At 27.2% G+C, this 14,471-nt stretch overlaps 1 pseudogene; it reads right to left on the bottom strand.

Annotated features, from left to right (window-relative positions):
* Positions 1-473: 473 nt before the first annotated feature.
* LOC101506690 (U-box domain-containing protein 33-like) lies at positions 474-5,431 on the bottom strand (annotated as a pseudogene).
* Between the last annotated feature and the right edge of the window lie 9,040 nt (positions 5,432-14,471).

Here is a 14,471-nt window from a genome sequence, read left to right as displayed (position 1 = left end):
TGCACACCCATATATGAAATTATGGGTGTGCATTTTACAGCGCTTTCTCAAAAAAGCGCTGTAAAATACCCACCCATATATGAAATTATCGTTGGACATATTACAGCGCTTGTTTGAGAAAGCGCTGTAATATGTCCACCCATATATGAAATTATGGTTGGGCATTTTAGAGCGCTTTTTTGAGAAAGCGCTGTAAAATGCACACCCATAACTCATATAATGGGGTGCATATTACAGCGCTTTGTGTGAAGAAGCGCTGTAAAATGTGCATAACAAGCGCGCGTTGTGTTTACATGTTTTATAGCGCTTTTTTAAAAGCGCTGTTGTATCATTTACAGCGCTCGTTTCCACATCGCTTATTTTTTTGAAAAAGCGCTGTAAATGGCTTAAAAAAAGCGCTGTAATATGCGTTTTTTCGCGTAGTGTATATTTGTTTTTTACTAGTTATTAGTAAAATACTGTGTTCTAACTAATTAACATGGGAACAATATTTGTTCATATATGATTTATAATTTGGTTGAAATTTTTACATAGAAATATTTGAAATTTACACTACCAAGAATCCCTCATTGTTTCCAACACTCTCCAAACATCTAAAGAAAGCTCTGGCCTCTTTTTTCTATTCATATCACAACACCTCAAAGCCAACCAAATCAATTTTTCACCTTTCACAATAGGCCAATCTCCACCCAAAGGATCCAACAAATATTCCATCTCTCCATCATTTAAAGCACACAACACTTCATTCCTTATTCCTAAGGCTTATCTCCCAGTTAACAACCTTAACAATACAATTCCAAATGAATAAACATCTGACTTTGAAGTAACTTCACCTGTACCAAAGAATTCAGGATCCATGTATGTAAAAGTTCCCTTTGCAAAACTAGTTATCCAAAACTTTGTACTATTGTTATTACTAGAATCCTCTTGACATGATAATACACGACATATTCCAAAGTCACTAAGTTTGGTTACTAGGTTTGCATCAAGGAGAATGTTGGAAGGTTTTAAGGTCACCATGGACTATGCAGTGAGGTTTGTTGGAATGGAGAAAAATGAGTGCAGAACACAGTTCTATCGCGATACGGATTCGAGTCTTCCATGTTAATGGAGGAGCGTTGTCTTTGCAGTTGAGACGATCTTCTAGGCTTCCATTTGGTAAATATTCATAGACAAGAGTTTTTGATTCATGGTTGGCTCCTATAAGTGTTATAAGATTTGGATGTCTTAACTTGCTCAATACTTCAACCTATTTCAGAACCAAAAAGGTTGTCAAAAAAATATATACTTGTTTCACTTTAATAATTGTGGACTAGTAGTTAACTTCAAACTCATATGAAGTTGGATTTAGACTTTGCTCTATGATATTCCTTTTAATAATTTTTGTTTTTGCTTATAAAAAAAAAAATATTAATATCTAACCAACTTACCTCCTGTTGAAACTCTGAGGTTCCTTGAGAGCTATTGGGGTTCAACATTTTTATAGCAACCTCAGTGTGGCGAAGGATACCTTTGAATACATTTCCATATCCACCTTCACCAATCTTTAAAGATGGATTAAAGTTACATGTTGCTTCTTCAATCTCTGAAAAAGAAAACTCATTAGGAGACTTGAAGAGAATGTGTTCTTGATGAGGCCTCACTTATTCTTTTCCTTAACTCCTCAACTTCTCTTAATGCTTTATCACCTTGCATTTTGTGATCTAATGCAAGTTTGAGTTCCTCATTGACTTTGTTTATTTGGATTCTCATGTTGTCAATCTCTTCTTTTGCTTTCTGTAGTGCTTCCTCTAACACTTTCCTTTGTTCCACCTCTTTTTCAAACAAGATTTTGGTGTCTTTAATCTGCATATTAGATCGTTCAAATTCAAACCTCGATTATGATCACATGTTTTTTTTACTAAAATTATATTTATTCATTCAAATTGATATTTATTATTGATTTTTTTTAATAATCTAACTTTTTTTAAATTTACCGAAATATTCTATTTTGAAAACTATATATTAAGATACTTTATTTTTTCCTTAGTTATAAGTCATATGCAAATGTCGAGTTCATCAGGCTCGAGTTTGCAAATGCGATTTTCTTAAGGGAATTTTTCAATTTTTTAACTTTTGTTTCAAATTAACAATATATATACATATATAGTTGCAAATATTAAGAAAATACGGACTATATCGGTTAACTGATCATACTTGAAACTATTATTCAAATGTTACAGACAATTCTAGTCAATGTACGTAATTTAAAATTTGCGTTGTTGGTTTTTTATGAATGAATTATATATATATATATATTGTTAATTTGAAAAAGAAAAATTAAAAATGAAGAAAAAAAAAATTAAAAATTCCTTTAAGAAAGTCGTCACTTGCAAAGGCAATTTATAATTAAAAAAAAAATTGATATATAATTTTGAAAAATGATTAGTTTGATAATTTTTTATTTAAATAAGGGCTAGTGACAAAACAAACCCTTTATTATTTATTAAATTATACAATATCTTATAATATTGTTATAATATTACTTTATAAAACTTTAAAAATGTTATTTTGACATACAAACTAAACATTAAAATTCTACGACAACTTTTGATTAACACAATTAAAATATATAATTAATTATATTTTAGTGAATAATTAATAAATATAGCAATATTTTATGTGTTATAACCATTAAGAATTTACCTTGCGTGTAGAGTCAATGACATCTTTTTCAGCTTTCCGACGCTTAACAGATTCTTGATATGCATTCCACCTAGCTTTCTCAGCCTCGGCCATAGCCTCTTCAAGTTTCTCATAAACATTATTATCATCCATTCCTCCATCCTGCCATAGTGTTCAATCACAATGTATAAAATCTTAATGTTAATGTCATCTATATATATACTCGTATTTTGTAATTTGTAACAACATTTTTGTTTTTATTTTGTTTTCTAACTTCAATTATAAAACTATCGCATTTGTTTTCAAATATTTGTACAGAAAAAACACTGATAACAGACAAAAAAAGTTTGTTTCAACGTTTTTTGTATAAATATTTATCGAATTTTGTATTTTACGAAATATCGTTTCATAAAAAAAAATATCATTTCTTTATTTATAAACAGTATATTAATTTTTTATATTTTATCATAAAAAATATTCAATATTCATTTTACTGTTAATTTAAAAACTAAATGTAAGGGTACATATCGAAATAACGCATGTTAAGTAGAATTTCTCAATAACAAAAGAAAAAAAACAAAGAGCCAAAAATATTAACATGCACATGCACCACAAGAGAAAGCGACACTAACACTCTTAAAAGAGATAAAAAAATAAAGTAGTATATTAATTATATGTGTACCAGCACAGTAGAAGATGATGAATGATAAAGATCCTCCTCTTTAATACTAGATAGGCAACTCAAATTCAAACTCTCACTACTTTTATTACTTGAAATTGATCTAGATCTCAATTGAGGTGAGTTATCAACTTCAGAATTTTGCATTTGTTGCACCAAAGGAGATGTGCTCTCTATATACCTTGTTTGTATAAGATACCCTTTGCAGATAAACTCTATATGACAACAAACTGGAGCTTGTTCACGTACATATATGGCTTTCTTAGATCTCAGATTTGTCATTCTCCTGCATCACAATAACTCATTGAAATTTTAAAGAGTTTGGAAAATATTCAAGCTACACATAAGAATTTAAAAAATAAAGCAAACTTCACCAACATGACCAATTGATATACAAATTTCGTAGGGTCATGATAACAAGCACTAACACTTTCTATTGAAGACATATTTCGGTTTCTGACACGTGTTGGTGTTGGACACTGACACCTTAATTACATTCAACTGATTAAATTAAATTATTTTTTAAAATTGATTTCTTAGTGTCGTATCCATTATTCAGTATCCTTGTCAATATTGTTAACAATTACATATATCAGACGACACCGTAATGTTGAATTATATATTAGAATAAGTTTTGGTGTTGCGTGGAGATTTCTTACCTATTATGGTACTTATCAGAAGCTGCTCCGATTACTAAGTTTTGTATGTTATATCTGGAGATGAGTTCTACAATCCCTTTTTCAATGCAATCCATTTCAATGTGAAGTTTCTCTGCTCTCACCTGACTCACAAAATATAAAGTTTTGAAATAAATATATGAATATTACTGCAATTAATAACATGGAAATAGTTATGACACTAAACAATTACCCCCCTCCTTTGACAGATATGAAGATAAGCATCAAGAGTGTTATGCATTTCTTGAATTTCAATTTTCCTATGTGCTTGAACTTGATGCTCTGATAGTGCACTTGCTGGAAATTTACCTCCCACTGTACACAACCAAATTAATTAAAATAATGAAATAGAAGTTTGTATCCATTTTATGTTTAAGATTTATATTCCAATAAGAAGTAAAAATTAAAACATGTACTTACTCATGGGGATCATATGAGTTGGCACGTGCACATGAATAATGCAAATGCTCTTTCCTCCAGAATTTTGTATTGCCCATATCACATTTAATTTGCTATCTTTTGCCACAGCAACATAAAGTGTATCACTTGCTTCTTTTGTGGCTATCATTGCATGAACTCCAATATTATTATCATGTATTGAGTTCATAGATCTCGCTCGTTGTGTATTTGTAGCCATATGACTCACCAAAGCTATGCAAACAAAATTATTATGGTTGAATTTAATCAATGAAAACTATACCTTTTAGCCTGATCTTAAAATATATACTCTTCAAATATTTTTTTTTTTTGGTTCTAAGCATTAATTGTTACCTTCTATATGGAATAGAAACTTAAAATTACCCTTCTCCAAAAAATAAATAAATTAGCTTTTTCTCCCAACTATTTGGAATTCTCCTTCCATTACACACCATGATGTATCAAACCCAATTACCCAAAACCAAAAATAAATAAATAAAAGGAAAAAAAAAACTCGAACACAATAAAAAAAATAGGGAATTCAACAAAAAAAAATCTAATATACAAAAGATTAAGATGATTGATAACCAAAATAATTCTAAACTATATATGTGAAAGGGAATTCAAACTCTATTAAAAAAATTAAAAAAATAACAAAAATTAAGCTTTTCTAAATCTAGAATTTGGAGCTACATATAAAACAAACATGGGAACTGAAATATGTCTCTCTCTAACTAACTTCACAAAAACAAAAATACAACATGTCCTTTTTTCATGGAGATGAAAAGTGAAGAAGTGAAAAGGATAAGCATTTTTTTAGTATTGAACGTGTGTTTGTATAAAGGTTTTTTTTATCTTCTATTAGATAATGGAGGAAAGGCTACAAATAGAAGAGACACAACATAATGATTAAGAAATAAAGGATTCTAGGAAATTACATGAACAACCTCGTGGGTCCGTGGGCCCCATTTTTACAAAATTATGTGAGACTAGTATTTCTTCTTAATTACTCCTTTCTTCTTCTCTAGACTTGTGGCCCCTTGCCAGCTCCTTCACATGAAGTTTCGAAGAAATGGAGCTGCAAAATAAGTGAGTCAAAAGATAATGAATGTGAGAATCATTTTTGAGAATATCCTTGCTTAATTTTCTTTGTCATGAAATTGGAGCATTCTAATTTTGGAGAAAATTGTGATTTTGATTTTTAAGTGTGCGATGTGATATTAGTATGGTCCCGGAATGTTATGAGATTGCGAAAACTAACAATTCTAAGATAATCTTTCATCATTAATTTTATGAATTATACTCACAGAAATATGTTCAACAATCAAATTAACATATAAAAGACAATTTTAGAGATATTTTGTAATTTTAAAACATTGAAGGACTATAAACTATAATGTCAATTAAGGCTAAAAGAAACACTACGCGAAAAAATCTACTTTACAGCGCGCTTTTTTTAAGTCATTTACAGTGTTTTTTCAACAAAAAAAAATAAGCGTTGTAACATCCAGCGTTGTAAAAAGATACAACAACACTTTTTAAAATAAAAAAGCGTTATAAAATAGTTATATATATTGCACGCTTGTTATACTTGTTTTACAGCGCTTTTTGGAAAAAACGCTGTAAAATGTGCATTCAATAGATGCATTATTATGCACCTATTACAACGTTGTCTTTTAATTTTTTTTCAAAATCATTTTCATCCAGAATCAGTTCAATCAGTTCATACAATCAGGGCACAACAACAGAACTATATAACTTTATAATTTAATTTTATAACTTTACATATTTACACAATCAGTTCACAACATATTCATATATATATATTCACATATTGACAACAACACAAAACTATATACATATTCATATAACTACATATTCACAACTTTTCAAATGTGCCCTATTCATATACATATAACTATCAGAACTACACGAAACATAACTACCATATATTCATATAGCCATCCCTTGCAGCATGTCATTTCCCAGCGAATCAAATAATTTTCATTTCAATCACATACTGACACCATTCTTCCTTTATTTCAATTAGATCTCTTTCAGAGTATGTTGGACTGAAATTGTCAAAGTACTGTGCGATATAAAAATTGAACATAAATAAGTTAGAATCAAATATATACATAGTTTATATATGAAAATCAAATAATGAAAATACCGCACCGTTTCTAGGATTATAGTTTGATTCATATCAACAATCTCCTTCATGAATCACAATATATAGTACCCACAGTTGATGTTGTTAGTTTGACGAGGGCACTATAAAATAAAACATACAAATCAATAAATATTTGTGCATTGATAGCAGTATAAGTTCAACATGCATTTTAGTGAAACAAAAAACTTATAAATACAATACCTGAAAAACAGAAGAACAATAAGGTTACGGCGCAGAAATACGAACAAAGAAGAACAACGCAGAAATACGAACGGTTCGTATGAGAGCAGGGTTCGCAGAAACAAAGATGGTTCGCAATGACAAGGAGAATGAAGAGGAAACAAGCGTATGAAGTTTACGTAATGAAGGTTAGTAACAAGGCAATATTGTTCGTAGGGTTCTCATCGTCAATCATCATATTCTTCAACCATCTTCATCAATCATCATCAAGCGTATGAAGTTTACGTAATGAAGGTTAGTAACAAGGTAATATTGTTCATAGGGTTTGCAATGAGAAGGAGAATGAAGAGGAGGAGAAAACAAGCGTATGAAGTTTACGTAATGAAGGTTAGTAACAAGGTAATATTGTTCATAGGGTTTGCAATGAGAAGGAGAATGAAGAGGAGGAGAAAACAAGCGTATGAAGTTTACGTAATGAAGAGGAAACTAAAGCGGTTTAGGGTTTAGGGATAGTATTTGAATGAGAGTTGGTAGGGATAGTAACAAAGATGGAGATGGTTGGCAATATGGTTCGTATAGACAGTAAGGTTCGCAATGAGAAGGGCAATGAAGAGGAGGAGGACTCTGAAGTGTAGTGAAGTTTAGGAAATGAAGAGGAAACTGAAGCGGTTCACTGTTATATATAAAACCCTATTACAACGCTCATTGAAAGAGCGTTGTAAAAGACCTCCTTAACTTAGTTTTTAAAAGCCTATTACAGCACTCTTTGAAAGAGCGCTGTAAAAGACCTCCTTAACTTATTTTTTAAAAGCCTATTACAGCGCTCTTTGAAAGAGCGTTGTAAAAGACCTCCTTAACTTAGTTTTTAAAAGCCTATTACAGCACTCTTTGAAAGAGCGCTGTAAAAGACCTCCTTAACTTATTTTTTAAAAGCCTATTACAGCGCTCTTTGAAAGAGCGTTGTAAAATACCTCCCTATTTTATTTTTTAAAAGCCTATTACAGCGCTCTTTGAAAGAGCGTTGTAAAAGACCTCCTTATTTTATTTTTTAAAAGCCTATTATAGCGCTTTTTCAACAAGCGCTTTAAAAGACCTATTAACTTAGTATAAAATAAATAATTAGTAAAATACCTATATTTGGATTTGTTTTTTCTTCCAAATAATTAGTTAAATAACTATATATATATATATATATCAATGCTAAATTAAATGATCAAATCATATTGGGATGATCAGTTAAAGTTCAAGAAAAATTCTCAATACTCAAACAAAGCTTTTTCAAGTTCAATATAAGCAGAAAATCAGTTATAACATGTCAAACACTTAAATTACATGAACTTAGTATAAAACACTAAGATCAAGCTAAATATAAGCAGAAAATAAGTATAAGCAGAAAATCAAATACAGTTCAAGCTAAATACTAACATGCTCAATTCTGGCAGATCAAACAATAAAATTAGATGAACTCAGTTCAGATTACATGGCTTATATAAAACAATTAAACACATTAAGATGTCCTTTTTCTTTTCCTGGTGGGATTCACATTTGTTTGTCCATTAACGATACGAAAACGATGGATTAATCCAAATTCCCTCATCATGATCATCTCTAAGATATAAACCATCATCAATTGAATCAATTTCATATGGTTGTGAGGGTTCGTAGGGTTAGGACAACGTATTAAATTTATTTTTATTTATTTAAAGTGAATGATTTTTATTTAAAGCGCAAGCCTTTTACAGCGCTTGTATAAAAAGCGCTCTAATAGGTCATTTAATTATATGAAAGCGCATGTATTTTACAGCGCTTTCACAAAAAGTGCTTTAAAAACCATGTAACATAATGTGGGAGCGCTACATTTTACAGCGCTTGTGTTTAAAGAGCTCAAAAAGCGATGTAGAAGCTATGGGAGAGCGCTTCAATTTACAGTGCTTTTACAAAAAAGCGCTGTAAAAGGTTTGTAAGCATTATGTGCAAACGCTATGTGACCCTATATGACCCTACAACAGCGCTTGTCAAAAAAACAATGTTGTATCATCCGTTATTTTTTAAAAATTCTACAACAGCGCTTGTATTTAATAAGCGTTGTAAAAGAAGCACTATAAAATGTCATTTTTGGCGTAGTGAAATGATGAATTTTGTAGAAAATCAATTAAAGTTAAAAGAAATAATTAATTTTTTACAAAATTAATTAAAGCTAAAAGAAAGAACTAACTTTGTAGAATGTCAATTAGGCTAATTATAAAGAAAGAAGAAATATGTCACCAAATTTTGTGTGTTCTTGAAAAACTTTGACAAATTTTGATCATCGAATCCAACTAACAATCTTGCATTGCTCAATCTCGTGTATTCAATATTTGTTTCTACTAGATTTTGATGTATAGGTTGAAGATTCACTTGAAATAATATCTTTTTTATTGGATTAGGAGGTTGATGCTTATGTTTCCTATAGTGACAAATTATATCCTCTAAAGTGCTTTCGTGATCATACAATTATGATGTATGCACTTATAATAATTTCTTAGAAACTCACCCCCTTTATTTAATAAATAGGAATATTTATCACTTGATTTTGTCATTATTATTTGTGTTTTGAGAGAATGAATGTTGAATTGGAGATGTAACACTATAATGTTAATGAAGAAATATTGTAATCGAGGAGGAAAATAAATGTTTCAATAACAAAACTTTCAATAAAAAATTGAGATGAAAAAACGATAGAGAGAGTTAATTATAGAGAAATGTTATTTAAACACATTTTTAAACACAAATACAAACATATAAACTGTATATATATACATACTTAAGGGCGTATACATACTTAAGGGACAATTTAGTCATTTTGATAGTTCTCTTTCTATCCTCAGAAAACCCTTTATCTTATTCGTGAATGTTTCTCCATCTTCTTCTCTTCGTTTCTCGATTTTCTTCTCCACCGAGAGCAATTTATGTCGTTTCTTACTTCTCTTCTTTTCTTCCTCGTTGTCGCTCGCTCTCGTTGCATCCGATTTATGTGCGTTTATGTCGCTCGCTCGTTGACGCTCGTTTGTGCGATAGTTACAAGTTGTTGGGTATTTTCATTGTAAGTTTACTTCTCTCTATCAATGTTGTTGCTTCTTTGTATGATTGTTATTTCCTTCAATTTAGGGTTTTTAGTTATTGATTTAGGGTTTTTATTTTTGCTTCTTCGTTTAGGATTTTTGGTTTTTAGGGTTTCTATTTTTGGCTTTTTCGTTTCAATTTAGGCTGATGTAGGATTTTTGGTTTTTAGGGTTTCTATTTTTGGTTTTTAGGGTTTTTATTTTTGGCCAAATTGATTGTTTCATTGCTTTATATTTTAGACATAATGATTTTGCTTTATATGCTTAAATGTTGGTATTCCTTCCATTGTTTTTTTTGGTTGTTGCTGATATTCCTTCCATTGTTACTTTATATGCCTAAATGTTTTATATTTTACACAAAATGATTTTGTTTTATATGCTTAACTGTTTGATATTCTAGTATATTTATGTCTATTATTTCAATTTAGACAAATTTAGTATCACAAATGAGCTATTTTATTTAAATATTAATATTTTGGTATTTATTTTTCTACAATTCTAATGCTTTAAGACATGGCAATGTTATTTATATATATATATATATATATATATATATCTATTTTAATTTAATCCTTTATTTAATTATGATTAACGATTTAATATTTTATATTTTAAAATGTTAATATATTATTTCCTTATATAAATTCAGAAAATTCAACATAATTTTTTAACAAAACACATAAAATTTATTATTAATTTAAAAAAAATCATATATTTGTCAAATTCATAACTCAAATATTTAAAATGTGATTTTTTTTTCTATCGATTTGATGATGTTGTTGTTAGAAATAGAAATATGAATTTATTTAAATATTTGAGTTTGAATTTGATAAAAATATGAATTTTATTGAAAATAATAATTGATTTTCTGGATTTTGTTTGAAAATAATGATGAATTTTTTAAATTTTTATAAAAAATATATTATTGATATTTTAAGATATACTTACTTAAAATTAAATAAATAATTAAAAAATTAAAATTATTATTAAAATTAAATTAAAAAAGTGCGAAAGTATTTTGTGGATAAACTAATAAATACACTTGAGCAAGTCTTAAATACCAAAGTCTTGCTGGAGAGAAGTTATAGTGAGTGTTGATTTTGATTTGACAATTAAGTTACATTGAGTGTTGACTTTGATTTGACAATTAAGTTACATTGAGTGTTGACTTTGATTTGACAAATTTTTATCAGGTTACTTCGGGAGAGATGTCATCCTCTCCTATTTTTTCTCCTTTTTTTTTATAAAGCATTTTTTTTTCCTTTGATTTTTAAGATCCGAAAATTCTTTTTTTTTATTGGACTCGGGTTTTTGGGGTTGCTGGTAGAGTCGCAATTCAACGCATAATTTACTTGCAAAGAGTACCCATAACACCCACGAGAACAACATATTTATTATTTTTATTATTATTATTATTATTATTATTATTATTATTATTATTATTATTATTATTATTATTATTATTATATAAAAATACTTGTATATATATATATATATATTTATATACAACACAAAAGTATCAATAAAAATATAAATTTTATCGTGACTAATAATATTTATACAATTTATTTTAATTATAATGTTAGTACAGGGTAGGCACGTGATTACTAAGTATATAAATAGTAAAGATATAAAAATTAAGATTGATTCTCGTATAAATACAAATCTTGATACTAGTATTTTTTTGGCTAAATTACATTTGTGGTCCTTTAACTTAATCTCAGGTAACGTTTTAGTCCTTTATCTTTTTTTTTTTCCCGACTTGGTCCTTTATTTTAATTTTAAGTGACAATTTGATATTTTATGTTTTAAAATTTCAACAATGTTATCCTTTTTTATACAAAAATTCAAAAAAAAAAATTCAATCAAAACTCATTATATTAATTATATTCTTCAATATAATACAAATTTCATCAAATTCGTAATGCAAATCTTCAAATAAACTCATATTTTCATACTTTATTTGATATTGTTAGGAATAAAGGACTAAATCGGGAAAAAAAAAGATAAAGGACTAAAACGTTACCTGAGATTAAGTTAAAGGACCACAAATGTAATTTAGCCTATTTTTTTATAGATTGTGGGTGAGAATAATGGTACTATTGTACTCTAAGCAAATCCTACACGTGGTCATCTCTTTGGCACGTCAAATTGTGAATCACTTGTAAATTTTATCTTTCAATTGTAGTAATAATTTTTTGACTTAAATATGTATTTAGTCTCTGTAAAATATAAAAAGAAAAATTAATTTTAATCTCTATAAAATACAAATACTTTTGTTTTAGTCTCTAATATTTAACACCGTTAGTTTTTAAAAAGTTAAGTCATTAATAACTTTAAACTTAGTCTCCGCAAAATCCAAATAATTTGATTTTAATCCCTTCAAAATGACTTTTGTTGTTTTAGTCTCTTCAAAATGCAAAAATTTTTATTTTAGTTCTTATAAATTGTTAACATTTCAATTTAGTCATTTAAAATAAAAAATACAACTTTTTATTTCTACAAAATGCATATAAGTTTAGTCATTGTTGTTAATTCAACAAATACGTTTTAAAATTTTTTTACGAGCATAATAGAAACAATATAAAAAGGTATTATAAAAAAATGAATTCAAAATTTGTTTTTTATGTCTATATTTTCGTTACTTTTATTTTTAATTTTTAAATTTAAAATATTCATTTTTAATTCATCCTAAATTCAAAAATTTGTGAATGAACATTTTATGATGTTTTAAATATTTTTGCAAAAAATCATTTAAAAATTTTAAAGTTGAAGGACAATTAAATATATTTTATTTCATCAAGGATTAAAATTGTTTGCTGGATAACTTTATAAAGACTAAAAGTTGTATTTTTATTTTAATGGGACTAAATGTTAAAATTTTTATAAGTACTAAAAAAATATTTATCAATTTTTTAATTATCAAAATCATATACGAGAAATTTCATTCACAACAAAACTTGTTAAATCGATATTTTATTAATATCATCAACATAAAAATACAAACAATTATAATAGAGTAACTATAATTTTTTCACACTTCAATTTTTCATCATTTTCCTTCTAAAATAGAGTCCCAAAAGAAGTTGTTGGAACATATAATTCATATACGGAACAAGTGTTTTAATCAATTAGTTATTTTTTTAATGTCTTTTAAATAAATATGAGAATAATTATAATATACTAATTACAATTGTTTTAGAAAGCCATGGTCTGACAAATTTTTAACAATAAATAATTAGTTAAAATTAGTGTTTTTTTTATATCGTAACATAAAAAAAACAACTATAATATATTAACTGTAATTCTTTTGTTTGAAAATGAGTCGCAAAAAAAGCTGGTAGAACATATAGTCATACACATAATAATTGTTTTTCAGGTTAAATTATATCCGCAATCCCGTAACTTAATTTCAGTTAACGTTTTAGTCCTTTATTTTTTTTTTCTTCTTGAGTCGATCCTTTATTTTAATTTTTAGTGTCAATTTGATATTTTATGTTTTAAAATGTCAACATTGTTGTCATTCTTTTTATATAAAAATTCAAAAAAATCATCAAAGTTTTCAAACAAAACCCATAAAATTCATTATCATCTTCAATAAAACGTAAATTTAATCAAATTCATAACTTAAATCTTTAAATAAACTCATATTTTCATTATTTATTTGATGTTATTGGAGATGAAAATATGAGTTTATTTGAATATTTGAGTTATGGTTTTGATGAAATTTGCATTATATTGAAAATGATTATTAATTTTATGAGTTTTGTTTGAAAATTTTGATGATTTTTTTGTAAAAAAAAATAACATTGTTGATATTTTAAAACATAAAATATCAAATTGTCACTTAAAATTAAAATAAAGGACCAAATCGAGAAAAAAAAAAGATAAATGACTAAAAAATTTAAGTTAAAGAACCACAAATATAATTTAGTGTATTTTTCATAACTAATTAGTCAAAATTAATATTTTTTTTATATTTTATAATTTAAAATAATAATTATAATAATAATAATTATAATACACTAATTATAATTTATTATAAAAACTATAGTAAGGAGTAAAACAATTTTTTTATTAAATGGGGACTAAAATCAATTTTTTTTTGTATTTTGTAGGGATTAAAATTAAATTTTATGAATTTTCCAAGAACTAAGTTTAAAGTCATTAATTATTCAACAGTTAAAAATTAATAGTGTTAAGTATTAGAGATTAAAACAAAAATATTTTCATTTTGTAAGGACTTCAACTAAAAAATTTATTTTACATAAACTACAATTAAATTTCCTGTATTTTACAAGGATTAAATATATTTTTAAGTCTAATTTCTTTTAATGTTGTTCCTTTGATTTTAGCTTTGTGTCTAAAGGTGGATGTCATCTTAACTTGTATCCTTTGTGAGTTTTAATTGTTCTTAACTTGTAATGTTGTTCCTTTATTTAAGTCTAGTCTCTTTTATCAGAAAAGTAAAATTGCAGAAACATTGAATCAAATCTTACTATTTAAAATATCATAATGTTTCTTAAACATCATTAAAAATTTCTGAATAGTGAGATTTAATTTGATGTATATATAAAATC

Source organism: Cicer arietinum, chromosome 7 (genome assembly GCF_000331145.2).
Source record: "Cicer arietinum cultivar CDC Frontier isolate Library 1 chromosome 7, Cicar.CDCFrontier_v2.0, whole genome shotgun sequence".
In the NCBI taxonomy this organism is placed as follows: domain Eukaryota; kingdom Viridiplantae; phylum Streptophyta; class Magnoliopsida; order Fabales; family Fabaceae; genus Cicer; species Cicer arietinum.
Note: the sequence above shows the minus strand (reverse complement) of the source record. Positions and strands in the feature narration are given on the sequence as shown.